The sequence below is a fragment of the Acomys russatus genome, chromosome 15 (assembly GCF_903995435.1).
Source record: "Acomys russatus chromosome 15, mAcoRus1.1, whole genome shotgun sequence".
Taxonomy (NCBI): Eukaryota; Metazoa; Chordata; class Mammalia; order Rodentia; family Muridae; genus Acomys; species Acomys russatus.
This window is the reverse complement of record NC_067151.1, coordinates 66,609,688-66,625,520: the sequence shown is the minus strand read 5'-3', so window position 1 is coordinate 66,625,520 and position 15,833 is coordinate 66,609,688.

Sequence of the window (15,833 nt, the reverse complement as noted above, 5' to 3'; positions counted from 1 at the left end):
TTCAACAGCCTCCACGGGCTCCAGGCGCAGATGTGGTGCGCGTACATACTTGCAGGCAAAATACTCAGATACACAAAAACAAAATAAGTAATCCTGTTTGTCTTTGTTTTTCGAGACAGGGTCTCTCTGTGTAGCCTTGGCAGTCCTGGACTCGCTTTGAGGACCAGGCTGGCCTCGAACTCACAGCGATCCGCCTGCCTCTGCTTCCCGAGTGCTGAGATTAAAGGCGTGCACCACCACCACCCAGCCAAAATAAGTAATTCTAAATAAACAAAACAAAACAACAAACGTTTTTGTTTGTTAATGTCCCTGTAAGACCCAGAATAATGGTACATGCCTTTAATCACAGCCCTCAGAAGGAAGAGAGTCAGGGGAGCCTCATCTACTTAGTGAGTTCAAGTGTACCTGTGTAAGATACAACTGGGAGCCAGGCGTGGTGGCACGCGGCTTTAATCCCAGCACTCGGTAGACAGGCAGGCAGATTGATGTAAATTGGAGGCCAGCCTGGTCTGCAAAGTGAGTCCAAGCCTACACAGAGAAACCCTCTCTCAAAAAAAGAAAGAGGGAGGCATAAGCAGGTGGATCTCCATGAGTTCGAGGCCAGCCTGGTCTACAAAGTGAGTTCCAGGACAGAGCAGTTACACAGAGAAAACCCTGTCTGGGAAAAACCAAAAAAAAAAAAAAAAAAAAGATTTATTTCTTTTAGGTTCCTTTTTCTCAGCTTCCTGATTGACATGTGGCCAGCTCCCTCCAATTCCTGTGATGGACTCTGCCTAGAAGTGTGAACTAAAGCCCTTTATCCCTTTAAAATACTAATTTTATCCTTTGGCTGGGGGTTGGGGGGGGGGAGTTGAGGGTGGGAGGGATGGGGTGCACAGGCCTCTGGCTCCGGAGCACTGGTGTTAAAGGCATGCGCCACCAGAGACGGTGTAGTGACTAAGTTACGGTGCTTGCATTGCAGAAGACCCAGGTTTACTCCCCAGCACCCACTGGAGCTCACAACCGTCCGTAGCTCCAGTTCCACACTGGCCTCCAGGGCACAGCACGCACGTGGTGCACAACCATACGAGGTATTCAAAACACCTACACACAAAAAAGTAATTAGTTTTTTTAAGGTATACAACACCACTGCTCATTTTTTTTTCAGTTTGGTATTTATTTTTATTTTATTTATTTATTTATTTTGGCTTTTTGAGACAGGGTTCCTGGCTGTCCTGGACTCACTTTGTAGACCAGGCTGGCCTCGAACTCACAGAGATCCACCTGCCTCTGCCTCTCAAGTGCTGGGATCAAAGAAGTGCATCACCACACCCGGCTCTCTATTTTTTTTTATCTTAAAGCTCTTAACTTTTCTTAGTTACGTTATATTATGCCTTATTTTCGTACGCCACCGCTAGGACAATTATTCAAAGATGTTCCGGATGAGTTGGGGGAATGAGAGAATTACACACATCTCTCATTTTTCAGTGTCTCGGGCTAGAGACCTTTGGGTTTCCAACAGACTTGTCACCATCCCACACCCCTTACCCCACCAGGCACAGGAACAAACAAAGAGGCCAACATTTAATAGCAAACAGCTCAGTAATGAAATGCACCTCTGGGGGGGCATCTGGAGAGTTAGTCAGGTTTTGGTGCTTTGATGCTGACAATGCTAACGGAAGCCAGGATGTGAAGACACCAAAACAGCAAGGGAAGCATGTGGGGCCTGGTGGCACACTCCTTTAAGCCCAGGACTCAGGAGGCAGAGGCAGGATTGCTACAAGTTCCAGGCCAGCCAAAACCGCACACTAAGACCCTGACTCACCAGGCATTGGTGGCACACACCTTTAATCCCAGCACTCAGGAGGCAGAGGCAGGAGGATCTCTCAGTTTGGGGTCAGCCAGACTGGTCTAAAGAGCTAGTTCCAGGACAGCCAAGGCTGTTTGTTTGTTTGTTTGTTTGTTTTAAGTCTCAAAAAACAAAAACAAACAAAAGGACGAAGAAAGACCTTATTTCAAAAATGAAGCAAACATGTCAGGCAACAGTTGGGAGTGGATAAAAAAGAAAAAACAAGGGGCTGGAGAGATGACTCAGCAGTTGAGAGCACTGGTCACTCTTCCAGAGGATCCAGGTTTGATTCCCAGCACCCACATGGCAGCTCACAGCTTTAATTCCTGTTCCAGGGGACCCAACACCCTCACACAGACACACACAGGCAAAACACTGATACACATAAAATAAGTAATAAATCTTTTTTTGCTTGCTTGTTTTGAGACTGAGTTTCTCTGTGTAGCCTTGGCTGCTTGGCTATCCTAGACTCATTTTGTAGACCAGGCTGGCCTCAAAGTCACAGCAATCAACATGTGCTGGGATTGAAGATTAACATGTGCCACCCCGCCTGGCAGTAAGTAAATCTTTTTCCCCCCAGGATAAGGTTTCTCTGTGTAGCCTCGGCTGTCCCAGACTTGCTTTTGTAGACCAGGCAGGCCTTGAACTCACAGTGATCCACCTGCCTCTGCCTCCCAAGTGCTGGGATTTAAAGGACTGTGCCACCACGCCCAGCTGGCAGTAAGCAAATCTCTAAATAAATAAATAAATTTAAAAAAAGAAAGAAAAAGAAAAAACATATTTTAGGACTACCTCAGAATATGTATTGAATTCTGCCCCCACCTGACAGCTGACCATGAAGGAGGGTCCTCACCTGTTAGCTGACCATGAAGGAGGGTCCTCACCTGTTAGCTGACCATGAGGGAGGGTCCTCACCTGATGACAGCTGACCATGAGGGAGGGTCCTCACCTGTTAGCTGACCATGAGGGAGGGTCCTCACCTGATGACAGCTGACCATGAGGGAGGGTACCCCAAAAGGACATGCGTGGTAACAAAAACACGATTGAGGAGGGAAAGAGAGAGGAAGGCACTGTCCACTAAAGTGCTGTGTACTGAAGAAACGGAGGAATGGAAAGAGAAGGGGCAGGGATGTATGGGAGCTCAACAAACAATAGAAACAGACACAGAGGCAGGTGGATCTCTGTGAGTTGAGACCAGTCTGGTCTACATATGGAGCTTCAGGGCTACAAGAAAAAAAGAGAGAGAGAGAGAGAGAAAGAAGTGATAGAATGATTCAAAAGGCTTCTTCTTCTTCTTCTTCTTCTTCTTCTTCTTCTTCTTCTTCTTCTTCTTCTTCTTCTTTTTTTTCTTGTTTTTCCAAACTGGGTTTCTCTGTGTAGCCTTGGCTGTTGTCCTGGACTCACTTTGTAGACCAGGCTGGCCTTGAACTCACAATGATCCACCTGCCTCTGCCTCCCAAGTGCTGGGATTAAAAGTGTGCACCAACTGCCCAGCTTTAAAAGCCTTCTTTAATCTGCCAATGAGACTGAGCCAGCTGTGGTGGCACACACCTGTAATCCCAGCATTCAGGAGGCAGAGGCAGGTGGATCATTGTGAGTTCGAGGCCAGCCTGGTCTACAAAGTGAGTCCAGGACAGCCAAGGCTACACAGAGAAACCCTGTCTTGAAAAACCATAAATAAATAAATAAATAAATAAATAAATAAATAAATAAATAAAATTTTCCTGGGCCTGCAGATGGCTCAGCAGGTCAAGGCACTTTCTGGCAAGCCTAACAACATGAGACCCACACAGTGCAAGGAGAGACTGACTCCCAAAAGCTGTCTTCTGGCATCCACATTCATGCCATGGTACATGTCTGGTACATGTCATATAGATACACAGAAACAAAATAAAGTAGTAAATAAATAAATGTAAACAAACAAAAATGAGCTGGGCATGGTAGCATAAGCCTTTAATCCCAGCACTCAGGAGGCAGAGGCAGGTGGATCAGTGTGAGTTCGAGGCCAGCCTGGTCTACAAAGTGAGTCTAGACAGCCAAGGCTACACAGAGAAACCCTGTCTCAGAAAGAAACAAGAGAAAAAGGAGGAAAAAAAGAAAGTGAACATGTCCTTGGTTGGTTGGTTGGTTTGGTTTTTTAGGACGGGGTTTCTCTGTGTAGCCTTGGCTGTCCTGAACTGGCTTGGTAAACCAGGCTGGCCTCAAACTCATAGAGATCTGACTGCCTCTGCTTCCCTGAGTGCTGGGATTATAGGTCTGTGCCACCTTGCCAGGCTGTTAACAGTTCCTTTTTTTTTTTTTTAAACATTTCATTTAACTTTAATTCATGTGCGTTGGTGTGAGAGTGTCAGATCTTGGAGTTACAGACAGTTGTGAGCTGCTGTATGGGTGCTGGGAATTGAACCCGGGTTCTTTCAAAGAGCAGGCAGTGCTCTTAACCACTGAGCCATCTCTCCAGCCCCTGTTAACATGTCTTTAACATTCAAAACCTAACCTTATCCTCAGGCACTGACTTGAATGTCTTACTGGCCTTCAGATCAGCTTGTAGATTTTCAGCTGCTCCTCCCGCCCACTGGCCTCCCCCACCCCCACCCATCCCGCCTGCCAGCCCACTCACCCGCCCGATGCCTACACTCTTTACCATGATGGCCATGGATTCACCCTCTGAAGCTGCAAGCAAGGCCCCGGTGAGCTGCTTTCTTCTATACGCTGCCTTGGTCATAGTGTCTTCACAGCAATCCCGCAGTAGCTAAGACAGCCCTCCCTAGACTCTTGCCACCCTGCCTCTTGCTCTATTACCCTAATCCTACATGGACCACAGTGAGTCTTGCCGCTAACCAGCATTGGTCCCGGAGGAAATCAAAAATGAGGAGAGTGTGGTCAGGATGTTCATGCCTCTATCTTCCTCTCTTCCAGCCCTCTTCTGGCCTACATAATAATAAATAAATCTTTAAAAAAAGAATGAAGTTCAGACTCAGGAGATGGTGGAACGGGTGTTATTTTTTTCTTAAGATCTATTTATTATGTATACAGTACGATCAGATCTCATTACAGATGGCTGTGAGCCACCATGTGGTTGCTGGGAATTGAACTCAGGACCTCTGGAAGAGCAGTTAGTGCTCTTAACCTCTGAGCCATCTCTCCAGCCCCCGGAACCGGTCTTTAATCCCAGCACTCGGGAGGCAGAGGCTGGCAGATCTCTGTGAGTTCAAGGGCAGCCTGGTGAGTTTCAGAACAGCTAAGGCTACATAGAGAAACCTTGTCTTGAAAAACATCATCAGCCGGGCGTGGTGGCGCACGCCTTTAATCCAGCACTTGGGAGGCAGAGGCAGGCGGATCGCTGTGAGTTCGAGGCCAGCCTGGTCTACAAAGCGAGTCCAGGACAGCCAAGGCTACACAGAGAGACCCTGTCTTGAAAAACCAAAAAAAAAAAAACAACAACAACAAAAACATAATAATAATAATAAATTATGTGTTCACTCAAAGACTCTTATGTCAATATTGAAAGCCATTCTATTATGCAAACCTAGATACAACCCACATGCTCTCCAGCCAATGACGGAGCAACTGGGCCACACATACACAGAAACTCAGTGATAGAGTGGGGCGGGGCTCCCGATACCCAGCAACACGCATGAATGCTGAGGGTAAGAAGCCACATCTAAAAGGATGCATAATTTGATACATAAGACACACTGAGAAAGGCAAAATTATAGGGTCACAAACAGTAGTTACCAGAGAGTGACTGTGGGAAGAGACGTTAACTCCAAAGACCCAAGGGACTTATTGCGGGGGTGGTGACAAAACCGGTCCGTATCTTGATTATGGGGTAGTTCCCCAGTGGATTTTTTAAAACCCATGGAAGTGCGCACTGAAAAAGTGTGGTTTTAATGCATATAAACTATATCTCCTTAAGCCTGACTTAATTTTTTTTTTCTGTATAATGTTAAAAGGGGGGGAACTACACTACCCACTTGAGAGGCACTTGTAAGCAACAACTAGACAAGTGTGTAAATAGACACACGGGTGAGAGTGTGCTAATTGTTGTTGTCATAGGTAAAAACTGAAAATGACCTACTCCAGATGCAAAGGATTGGAGAAATACATCGGACTGGGGCTGGGAGTGGAGTTTAGTGGAAGAGCATACGAAAACCTGGTATTCAAGCCATACCTTAAACATGAAGGAATGAATGATAGAAAAATAGAATTACTTTTTTTTCCCACAGGCTCTTACATGCCAGGCAAGCACTTTACCACTGAACTCTATCTTCAAACCTACATTATTTTTTTCAAGACAAGATTTCTCTGTATAGCCTTGGCTGTCCTGGACTCGCTTTGTAGACTAGGCTGGCCTCGAACTCACAGCAATCCACCTGCCTCTGCCTCCCCCAGTGCTGGGATTACAGGCATGTGCCACCACACCTGGCTTCAAACCTACATTTTGAAGCAGAATCTCACTAATTTGCTGTCTTTTTTTTTTTTTAAGGTTTATTTATTTATTATTATGTATACAGTGCTCTGCCTGCATGTACACCTGCACACCAGAAGAGGGCATCAGATCACATTATAGATGGTTCTGAGCCACCATGTGGTTGCTGGGAATTGAACTCAGGACCTCTGGAAGAACAGTCAGTGCTCTTAACAGCTGAGCCATCTCTCCAGCCCTAAGTTGCTATCTTAGTTAGGGTTTCTATTGCTAGGACAAAAGACCATGACCAAAAAGCAAGTGGTCGAGGGAGGGTTTATTTGGCTTACACTTCTGCACTGAAGTCCATCTTTAAAGGAAGTCAGGACAGGAACTCAAGCAGGGCAGGGACCTAGAGGCAAGAGCTGATACAGAGCCCATGGAGGGTGTGGGAAAGATTAAGCTTTGTCACAGGTGGAAGCAGTCTTGGCGGGCTTTACCCTTGGGGCACCCCATGAATACCTTGTGACAGACTGAGTGGAGCCATCCTGGACCTGGAATTCAGGAAGCAGACCTGGGAACCCCACCTGGGCTATTTTTCTAATTGACCCTCTACGGGAGAAGGAGACCGTCCTTCCCACGTGACTCAGGCAGGTGGGGAGGAGAGACAGGTTCAGCCCGGGCTTGAGTGCATGTGGGAGCAGCGAACAGGCTGGACCAGCACACGGGCCAGAGAGACACCTAAGGACCCGTCCCGTGGAATGGATACCGGAAGGTTCACTCTTTTGTCCCTTTAACCTTTTTTCCTTCTTGTGTAAGCTAGTTGGATTATATAATAAAGTTTAATTGTTAAGAAACAGAGCCAACATCCGGCACCCAACGTGGAGCCTGATGGGTTCCACAGTCCCTAATGGTATGAGGGAAGATTCAGTATTCGAAGGTACAGAAATGCTGTTTCAGGTTTCAGCAAAGTTGCAACTGCTGGTTGCAAAACTCTTTCCTGCCTTATACTTAGAGGGAATTCTCTGTTTTTTCATTGTCCTTTTATTACAATATTTCAAGCTTAGAAGGATTAGAAGAAAGGCTAATGACATAGAAAAGCCAGAAGGGTCAGTAAGTTCTATCCTTTTGGAAAAGATTGCAGATTTGACCAGACAGATGGAAAGGCTGAGGAAAGAAAATGAAGGGATGGGAAAGCAGATAGAATTTTTGGTAATTGGGAGTGATGAAGGACAGAAAATAGAGAGACCGGAAAGCCAGAAAAAAACGGAAGAGTCAATAAGCTCTATCCTTTTGGAAAGAATTACTGACTTGACTGAACAAATGGGCAAAATGCAGAAAAAACTGGAAGGGCTGGAAAAGCAGAAGGCACCTTTGGTTAAAAAGGGTGGAGAAGGTCAGAAACCAGAGGCAAAGGAAGCCAGACCGACCAAAAGGTCTTTGGAAGTAAATGTCCCAGTGAAGGATACCTCCACAGTCGCCCAGACACCTTCAGCTTTTCCAGTCACTGTAAGACATGTGCCCAAGCAAAATGGTGCTGAGGGTTATGACGAAATGGCCTGGCACCCTGTAGACATGATGGATTTAAAACATTTTAAGGAATCCGTCGTCAAATATGGTATGCACTCTACCTTCGTTAAACAAATGTTAAATAGCTGGGCCACTCAGAATAGACTTGTTCCTCAAGATTGGAAAAATTTAGTTTCAGCAGTATTGGAAGCAGCACAACAGTTACAGTGGTTATCATGGTGGCGAACAGAGGCTATAAAAATAGAACAGGAAAATACGACACAGGGAATAAATATTAATAGAGATCAATTGCTTGGTGAAGGACAATATACTAACATTAGAGAACAAATTCAAGCTGAAGATAGAGTGATTGAACAATGTTGTAAGGCAGCCTTGAGAGCTTGGGAGCTGGTAGAGGAACCTGGGAAAACAACTATTCCATTTACTAAAGTGTTCCAAGGACCCCTGGAGCCCTTTACAGAATTTTTGCAGAGATTAGGATCTGCTATGGATAAGGTGATGCCAGATTCTGACAACAAACAGGCATCAAAACTTATCATGGCTTATGAAAATGCAAATACTGAATGTAAGAGGGTGCTTAGACCATTAAAGGAAAGAGGTGCTCCACTAGATGACTGGGTAAAGGAGACAGTTAATATTAACTCTCAGGAGTATCAAAATAATATTGTGGGACAAGCTTTATCCAGAGAGCCCAGATATCATAATACTCGGTGCTTCAATTGTGGTAAAATTGGTCATGTGCAAAGAAACTGTAGAGATAGAAGGTGCAATAACCCAGGAGAAAACGTAACTTGTAGGAGAGAACAAGGAGGGTCTGGTTATGTCACTAATGAGGTACCAAGACTCCCAGGGTACTGTAGTCACTGTGGGAAAGGGAAACATTGGTCTCGGGATTGTCAGTCTAAGAGAGATGTGCAAGACAATATCTTGCCGACGGGAAACGGCAGGAGGGGGCCATCGGCTCGGGCCCCCATAAACAATGCCAGCCGAATTCCTTTGGCCAGTCAGGAAGTGACAAACCCGCAGGAAAACGGGAACTGAGTGTTAGTGATCTAATGCATGCTACTGAAGGCAGTGCAGCCTTGGATCTGGCTTCAAATATGTCTCTTACCCTATCTCCCCAGGTTGAATGTTACAAATTAAATACTGGTGTTTTCGGACCTTTGCCTTATGGCACAGTAGGAATGGTTCTGGGAAGAAGTGGGCTGACTTCTCATGGTTTTATTGTGCATCCTGGTATTATAGACAGAGATTCTAAAGAGGAAATAAAAATCATGGCATGTGTAAAAAAGGAGATGAAAAACGATGCCGGGGATAGAATTGCTCAACTCCTACTGTTTCCTTACATTAAGGGCAAAGCCGCTCCAGTGGAAAGGACTGGTGCGTTCGGAAGCACGGGACCCGTGTGTTCTGGCAAACAGTAATTAATGATCAGAGACCTAAGTTAATTGTACAATTGAATGGTGTTAAAATAGAAGGCTTGGTGGACAGCGGAGCCGATGTCTCCATCATTAGCCAGAAGTCTTAGAACCAAAATTGGCCACTTAAGAAGGTTTATACAGAAATTGTAGTAATTGGAAAGCTATCTCAAATAAAACAAAGTGTACAATGGCTTGAGTGTATAGGACCAGACGGACAGATAGGGAGGCTGAAACCCTATGTGGCTGACATTCCAATAAATCTATGGGGAAGAGACCTCTTACAACAGTGGGGTACTCAGATTACTATTCCTGCAAATACCGAGATAAAACAAGGTTGAAACTATGGGTGAATTGGCACGTGCTTCTGGGGAAGAGATTCATGTAAGTGATCAGGGGCGACCACAAGCTATGCCCATTGTCCAACCTCAGAACTCTTCAGGTTTAGAGTGTCAAAATTTATAAGAGGGGCCACTGCTGAGATACCAACCGCCTTGCTCCTAAAATGGATTTCAAACAGACCTGTACGGCAGGAGCAGTGGCCCTTAACAAAAGAAAAGTTACAGGCGCTTCATGGGCTAGTGAAAGGGCAGCTGGAGGCTCAACACATCGAAGAATCTTCCAGTCCCTGGAATTCCCCTATGTTTGTGGTAAGAAAGAAATCAGGTGGATGGAGAATGATAACAGATTTGAGGGCCATAAACAAGGTGATTCAACCCATGGGTTCGCTTCAACCTGGAATTCCTTTGCCTTCCTTGCTACCTAGGTCTTGGCATATAATTACAATTGATTTAAAAGATTGTTTTTTCACCATACTTCTACATGAGAAGGACAGGGAGAGGTTTGCTTTCTCAGTACCTACTCTGAACAGTAATTCTCCAATGAAGAGATATCATTGGAAGGTACTCCCACAGGGAATGTTGAATAGCCCAACTTTATGCCAGTATTTTGTACAACAACCTTTAGAAATAATTCATAGGCAGTTTCCTCAATCTATCATATACCATTACATGGATGATAGTCTGCTAGCTGATTCTGATCCTAGTGTTGTAGAAAAAATGTTTCAGGAAGCACAAAGAATTCTACCATGCTGGGGATTACAGATTGCTATGGAAAAAATACAAAGAGGAGTTTCAATTACCTATTTAGGCTATAAAATAACTGAACAAAAAATTCAACCACAAAAGGTACAGATCTGTAGAGATCAATTGCAAACTCTTAATGACTTTCAAAGATTATTGGGAGATATTAAGGTTAAGGCCTACAATCGGGTTAGCTACCTATGAGTTAAGTAACTTGTTTCAAACATTACAAGGGGATTCGGATTTAAACAGTGCTAGGTGTCTAACCGCTGAGGCAGAAAAGGAGTTAATTTTGGTGGAGCAAAAACTTCAAAAGGCATATGTGGATAGAATTGATCCTGAGCTTGGTTGCATTCTGGTTATTTTGCCTTCGAAACATTCTCCTACTGGGCTTCTCATGCAAAGGGAAGACAGGATCATAGAATGGATATTCCTGGCAAATAAACAAAGCAAAAAATTGAAAACATACATAGAGAAAATTTCTGAATTGATTACAAAGGGAAGAATACGGTTGCGCCAACTGTCAGGGATGGACCTGACAGAAATTGTAGTGCCTCTTACTGATTCTGAGATTATGTCTTTATGGGTAATTAATGAAGACTGGCAAAGAGCTTGTAGTAACTATTGGAAGACATTAACAATAGATACCCAAAAGCAACGTATAACAGTTTATAAAAGAACTAATTAGATCCTTCCAAGTATTGTAAAGAGGTCACCCAATCTCAGGGGCACCCCACTTTTTCACTGAGTGCAAATAAATCACGTATGGCTGGTTATAAGTCTGAGAAAATGACCAAGGTGATTAAAAGCCCATTTACATCAGTTCAAAAATCAGAATTATATGCAATCCTTATGGTATTGTTAGATTTTCCTGAATCTCTTAATATAATTACTGACTCTCAATATGCTGAAAGAGTTGTTTTGCATATAGAAACTGCTGAATTTACTCCTGATAACACAGAATTGACTATTTTAGAACTACAACAGGTCATCAGAAGCAGAAATTATCCCTTGTATATTACTCATATTCGATCCCATACGGGTTTACCAGGCCCATTGGCCCAAGGAAATGAAGAGATCGACAAATTATTGATAGGTAATGTATATGTCTTCAAAGGAATAGATTGATAACTGTAAGAATAGATAGAGTTAGCTGGGCGTGGTGGCGCACGCCTTTAATCCCAGCACTCGGGAGGCAGAGGCAGGTGGATCTCAGTGAGTTCGAGGCCAGCCTGGTCTACAGAGTGAGTCCAGGACAGCCAAGGCTACACAGAGAAATCCTGTCTCGAAAAACCAAAAAAAAAAAAAAAAAAAAAGAATAGATAGAGTTGGTCTTCAAACTCTTCAGAGATCCACAGAATATGGCATTTAACGATGAGGGCTTTCCTGACAGAGAGACATCTGCACCTGGCCGCTTCTCCATTTGCATCATTGAAGATGGGGGCTTCAAGAGACGCGGATGACAGAATGGTCACTGGACTGAGAAACTGCTCTTATCTCTACTGCTGTTGACAGGCTGACTGGCTGCATGATCAACAGTGATGCTGGAAAGTTGACTGTCCAGCTTTGAAGAGACTAGATGGACCAGACCGTTGGATTTCCTGCTTCAAAAAGCAGTTTGTTGGATGTTTTGGGCCGATAAGGCTGAAGACTGATTACCCCAATGAAGGAGAGAATCCGGTGACTATCCAGGCGGTCTGCTCTCTCTGTCCTATGCAACTTGGAAGTTGCCTGCCAGCACGTCCTTTATTAGGTAGATTTTCCTTCTTGGGTCTCTGATGGGATTGAAGACTAGATAGCCACAGTGTTACTAGAAGCTTTAGTTTAAGAATTAAAAACACATTTATAGATTGATAATTGCAATTTCTCCTGAAAGAAAAGGACTCTCTTTGGTAGGATAGTGGAATACTTTCTCTCAGGTTAACAAGTATAAAAGGACTTGGTTATGTACTTGATACCGATGATTATGTATATATGTATATGTGTGTGTATAGTTCTTAATTATTTTTAAAAGTGAAGGGGGATGTGTGGGAAGGATTAAGCTTTGTCACAGGTGGGAGCAGTCTTGGTGGGCTTTTACCCTTGGGGCACCCCATGAGTACCTTGTGACAGACTGAGTGGAGCCATCCTGGGCCTGGAATTCAGGAAGCAGACCTGGGAACCCCAACTGGGGTATTGTTTTTCTAATTGACCCTCAACGGGAGAAGGAGACCACCCTTCCCACGTGACTCAGGCAGGTGGGGAGGAGAGAACAACAGGTTCAGCCCGGGCTTGAGCGCATGTGGAGCAGCGAACAGGCTGGACCAGCACGCGGGCCAGAGAGACACCTAAGGACCCGTCCCATGGAACGGATACCAGAAGGTTCACTATTTTGTCCCTTTAACCTTTTTTCCTTCTTGTGTAAGCTAGTTGGGATGTATAATAAAGTTTAATTGTTAAGAAACAGAGCCCAAAAGCCCTGGATTTGGCCTGTTCACCACCTCCATCACCACCAGCCCATGACCTGGGCAGGTAGATCCTAAATTAAATGTTGTAGACCAGGCTAGCCTCAATCTCATAGAGGTCCACCTGCATCTACCTCCCTGAGTACTAGGATTATAGGCATAATCAGATGGAATTAAATGGTGACATAGTCATCTGTCCCAGTACCTGGGAGGCGGAGGAAGATCCAGGGTTACAATCCAACCTGGGCTATATTGTGTTAACAAATAACAGAGCTGGGCAACATATCCCACAGCCTTAATCCCAGCGCTCAGGAGGCAGAGGCAGACAGATCTCTGAGTTCCAGGACAGCCTGGTCTACAGAGAGAGTTCCAGGACAGGCAGGGCTACACAGAGAGATCCTGTCTCGAAAAAAAACAACAAAAACAAGCAACAACATAAACCAAGTAAATAGCAGAATGTGAACACTGGTTATTTCTAACGGGAGAATTTGAATTTTAAGAGATGTTACCTTTATTTTTGTTGTCTTTTTTTTTTTTTTAATAGTCTTGCTAGGTAGCCTGTTGGACCCTAGAGTCCAATTCAGGAAGGGGGTCGCCACGAGAGACCACTCAAGTCACACAGGCTGGATGTATAGGTAAAATTTATTACTGACACATCAGAAGTCCCAGTTGTTGATATGTCAGGGTCCCTCAGCACTCGGGAGGTGAAGGACCCCGAGTAGCTGTTACAGGCTAGTTTTTAAAGGCTAAAACAAAAAAGCAGGGGGGGGGGGCTGCTTATCAAGTTAGACCATATGGACATTGGCGTTGGGAGACCTCTTGTGGGGACTTGGGTGTGGGTCCCTAGGGCGGTTACTGGAAACCGTATGGAACCTTTGATAGTGGGGAGCTCGCATGTAGCTATTCTGGGAACTAGGGTGGAACTCCTGAGGCTAGCAGTAACAAGAACTGGGAGGAGCCTCAGGTCTTACATTTTATAATTTTACAGTTTCTCAGCTCAGGCTGGCCTCAACCTCAGGGTCCTCTTGTTCCAACCTCCCAAGTCCAGGGAAATCAGACCCGTGCCACAGTGTCTGACTTTTCATCATTATAGTCTTTAATTTTTTTTTTTTTTTTTTTTTTTGGTTTTTTTTTTGGTTTTTTGAGACAGTGTTTCTCTGTGTAGCCTTGGCCATCCTGAACTCACTTTGTAGACCAGGCTGGCCTCAAACTCACAGCGATCTGCCTGCTTCTGCCTCCCTGAGTGCTGGGATTAAAGGCGTGCGCCACCACGCCCAGCTAATTTTCTTTTCTTTCTTTTTTTTTTTTCTTTTTCCAAGACAAGGTTTCTCTGTGTAGCTTTCGCTGTCCTGGACTCACTTTGTAGACCAGGCTGGCTTCGAACTCACAGCAATCCTCCTGCCTCTGCCTTCCAAGTGCTGGGATTAAAGGTGTGCGCCACCACCGCCCAGCTTGTTTGTTTTTTTCTTTTTTTAAAGAATTTACTTGTGTGTGTGTGGTGTGTGTGTGTATATACATGTCTGCAGAGACCAGAAGACATCAGAGCCCCTGGAGCTGAAGCTAAGGCAGCCAGCGAGCATCCTGACATGGGTGCTCCCATCCCCTGGAAACCAAAAAAAGTGTCTTTAGCCACTGAGTCAACTCTCCAGCCCCTTTCTTGAAATTTTTACTTTTAATTATTAAAAGTATCAGGTCCACATTGTCCCCACTACAGTGCGAAGGACTCAAAGACGGCCTGTCAGTGGAGCCGCAGGGGTAACTAACTAACTTAGTGTGTAGTGGCTGCTTCCATGGGACAGCCAGTGTGAGCTCCTACAGTAGCAAATATGACTGGGCAGCGGGCATCTTCTGCTGTAGAAATGGACACCACTGCCCGACGGGGTGGCACACGCCTTTAACGCCAGCATTCCTGTGAATTCCAGGCTAGCATGGTCTACAAAGAGAATTCCAGGAAAGCCAGGGCATTTACACAGAGAAACCATGTCTCAAAAAACCAAAATAAAAAATAAACAAACTTTGGATCCCCCCCACACACCCATCTCTCAACGCAGAAACACCCCCACACAATAACTAAGTAAAAAGAAAAAAGAAGCCAGGAGTGATGGCACACACCTTTAATTCCAGCACTTGGGATGCAGAGGCAGGTGGATTGCTGTGAGTTCAAGGCCAGCCTGGTCTACAAAGGGAGTCCAGGACAGCTAGGCTACACAGAGAAACCCTGTCTTGAAAAAAGACAAAAGAAAAGTTAGTTACTTGGAGTTGGCACCAGCACAGTGGGGAACATCAGGGCTCAGTGAAGCATTCACCCTTCCTTTGTTATTTAAGTTTTAAAAAGGAAAAATATTTTTATTGTTTAATAATCATCATTAATGTTATAAAATATTTTTAAAACACGGTTGAAATCAAATTTATCTCATCTGTCTCTAAACAAGATATCTAATAGTTTTGGCTTCTGTTTCTTTTAAGTTGAGGTCTCACCGCATACCTGTGGAACTCACTGTAGATCAGGCTGGCCTGGATTTCACAGAGATCCAAGTGCCATGATTAAAGGCATCACCCTCACACCCAGCTAATTATGGCAGTTTGAAAATGCATATTAAGTCGGGGGCTGGGGAGATGGTTCGGGAGTTAAGAGTACTTGCAGCTCTGTCAGAGGAGCAGACCAGTCTCAGCACCCGTGCTGAGCTCCCCACAACCACCTGTGACCCCCACTTCAGGGAGCCCGACCCCAGCTTAGGCCTCTACCTGCACAGACATGTATTCATACACAGACGCAGCAATGAAACGTTTGAAATGTGTCCTAAATCAGCTGAGCTGTTCTGCATCCCAGAGACAACAAAGTGCAGAGGAGGAAACAGACTACTTAGCAACCAAATTTGCTTTTTAGATATTTGTGAAGTGGCTGAAATGTTCAAACCATAGGTGCAGATATGTATGGTGGCGCACACCTTTAATTCCAGCACTCAGGGAGGCAGAGGCAGGAGGATCTCTGTGAATTTGAGGTCAGCCTGATCTACAGAGTGATTCCAGGACAGCCAAGGCTACATAGAGAAACCCTGTCTCTAAAAAACAAACAAACAAACAAACTCTTAAAGAAAAATAAATCCTTGTAGAATCTGTGGCACA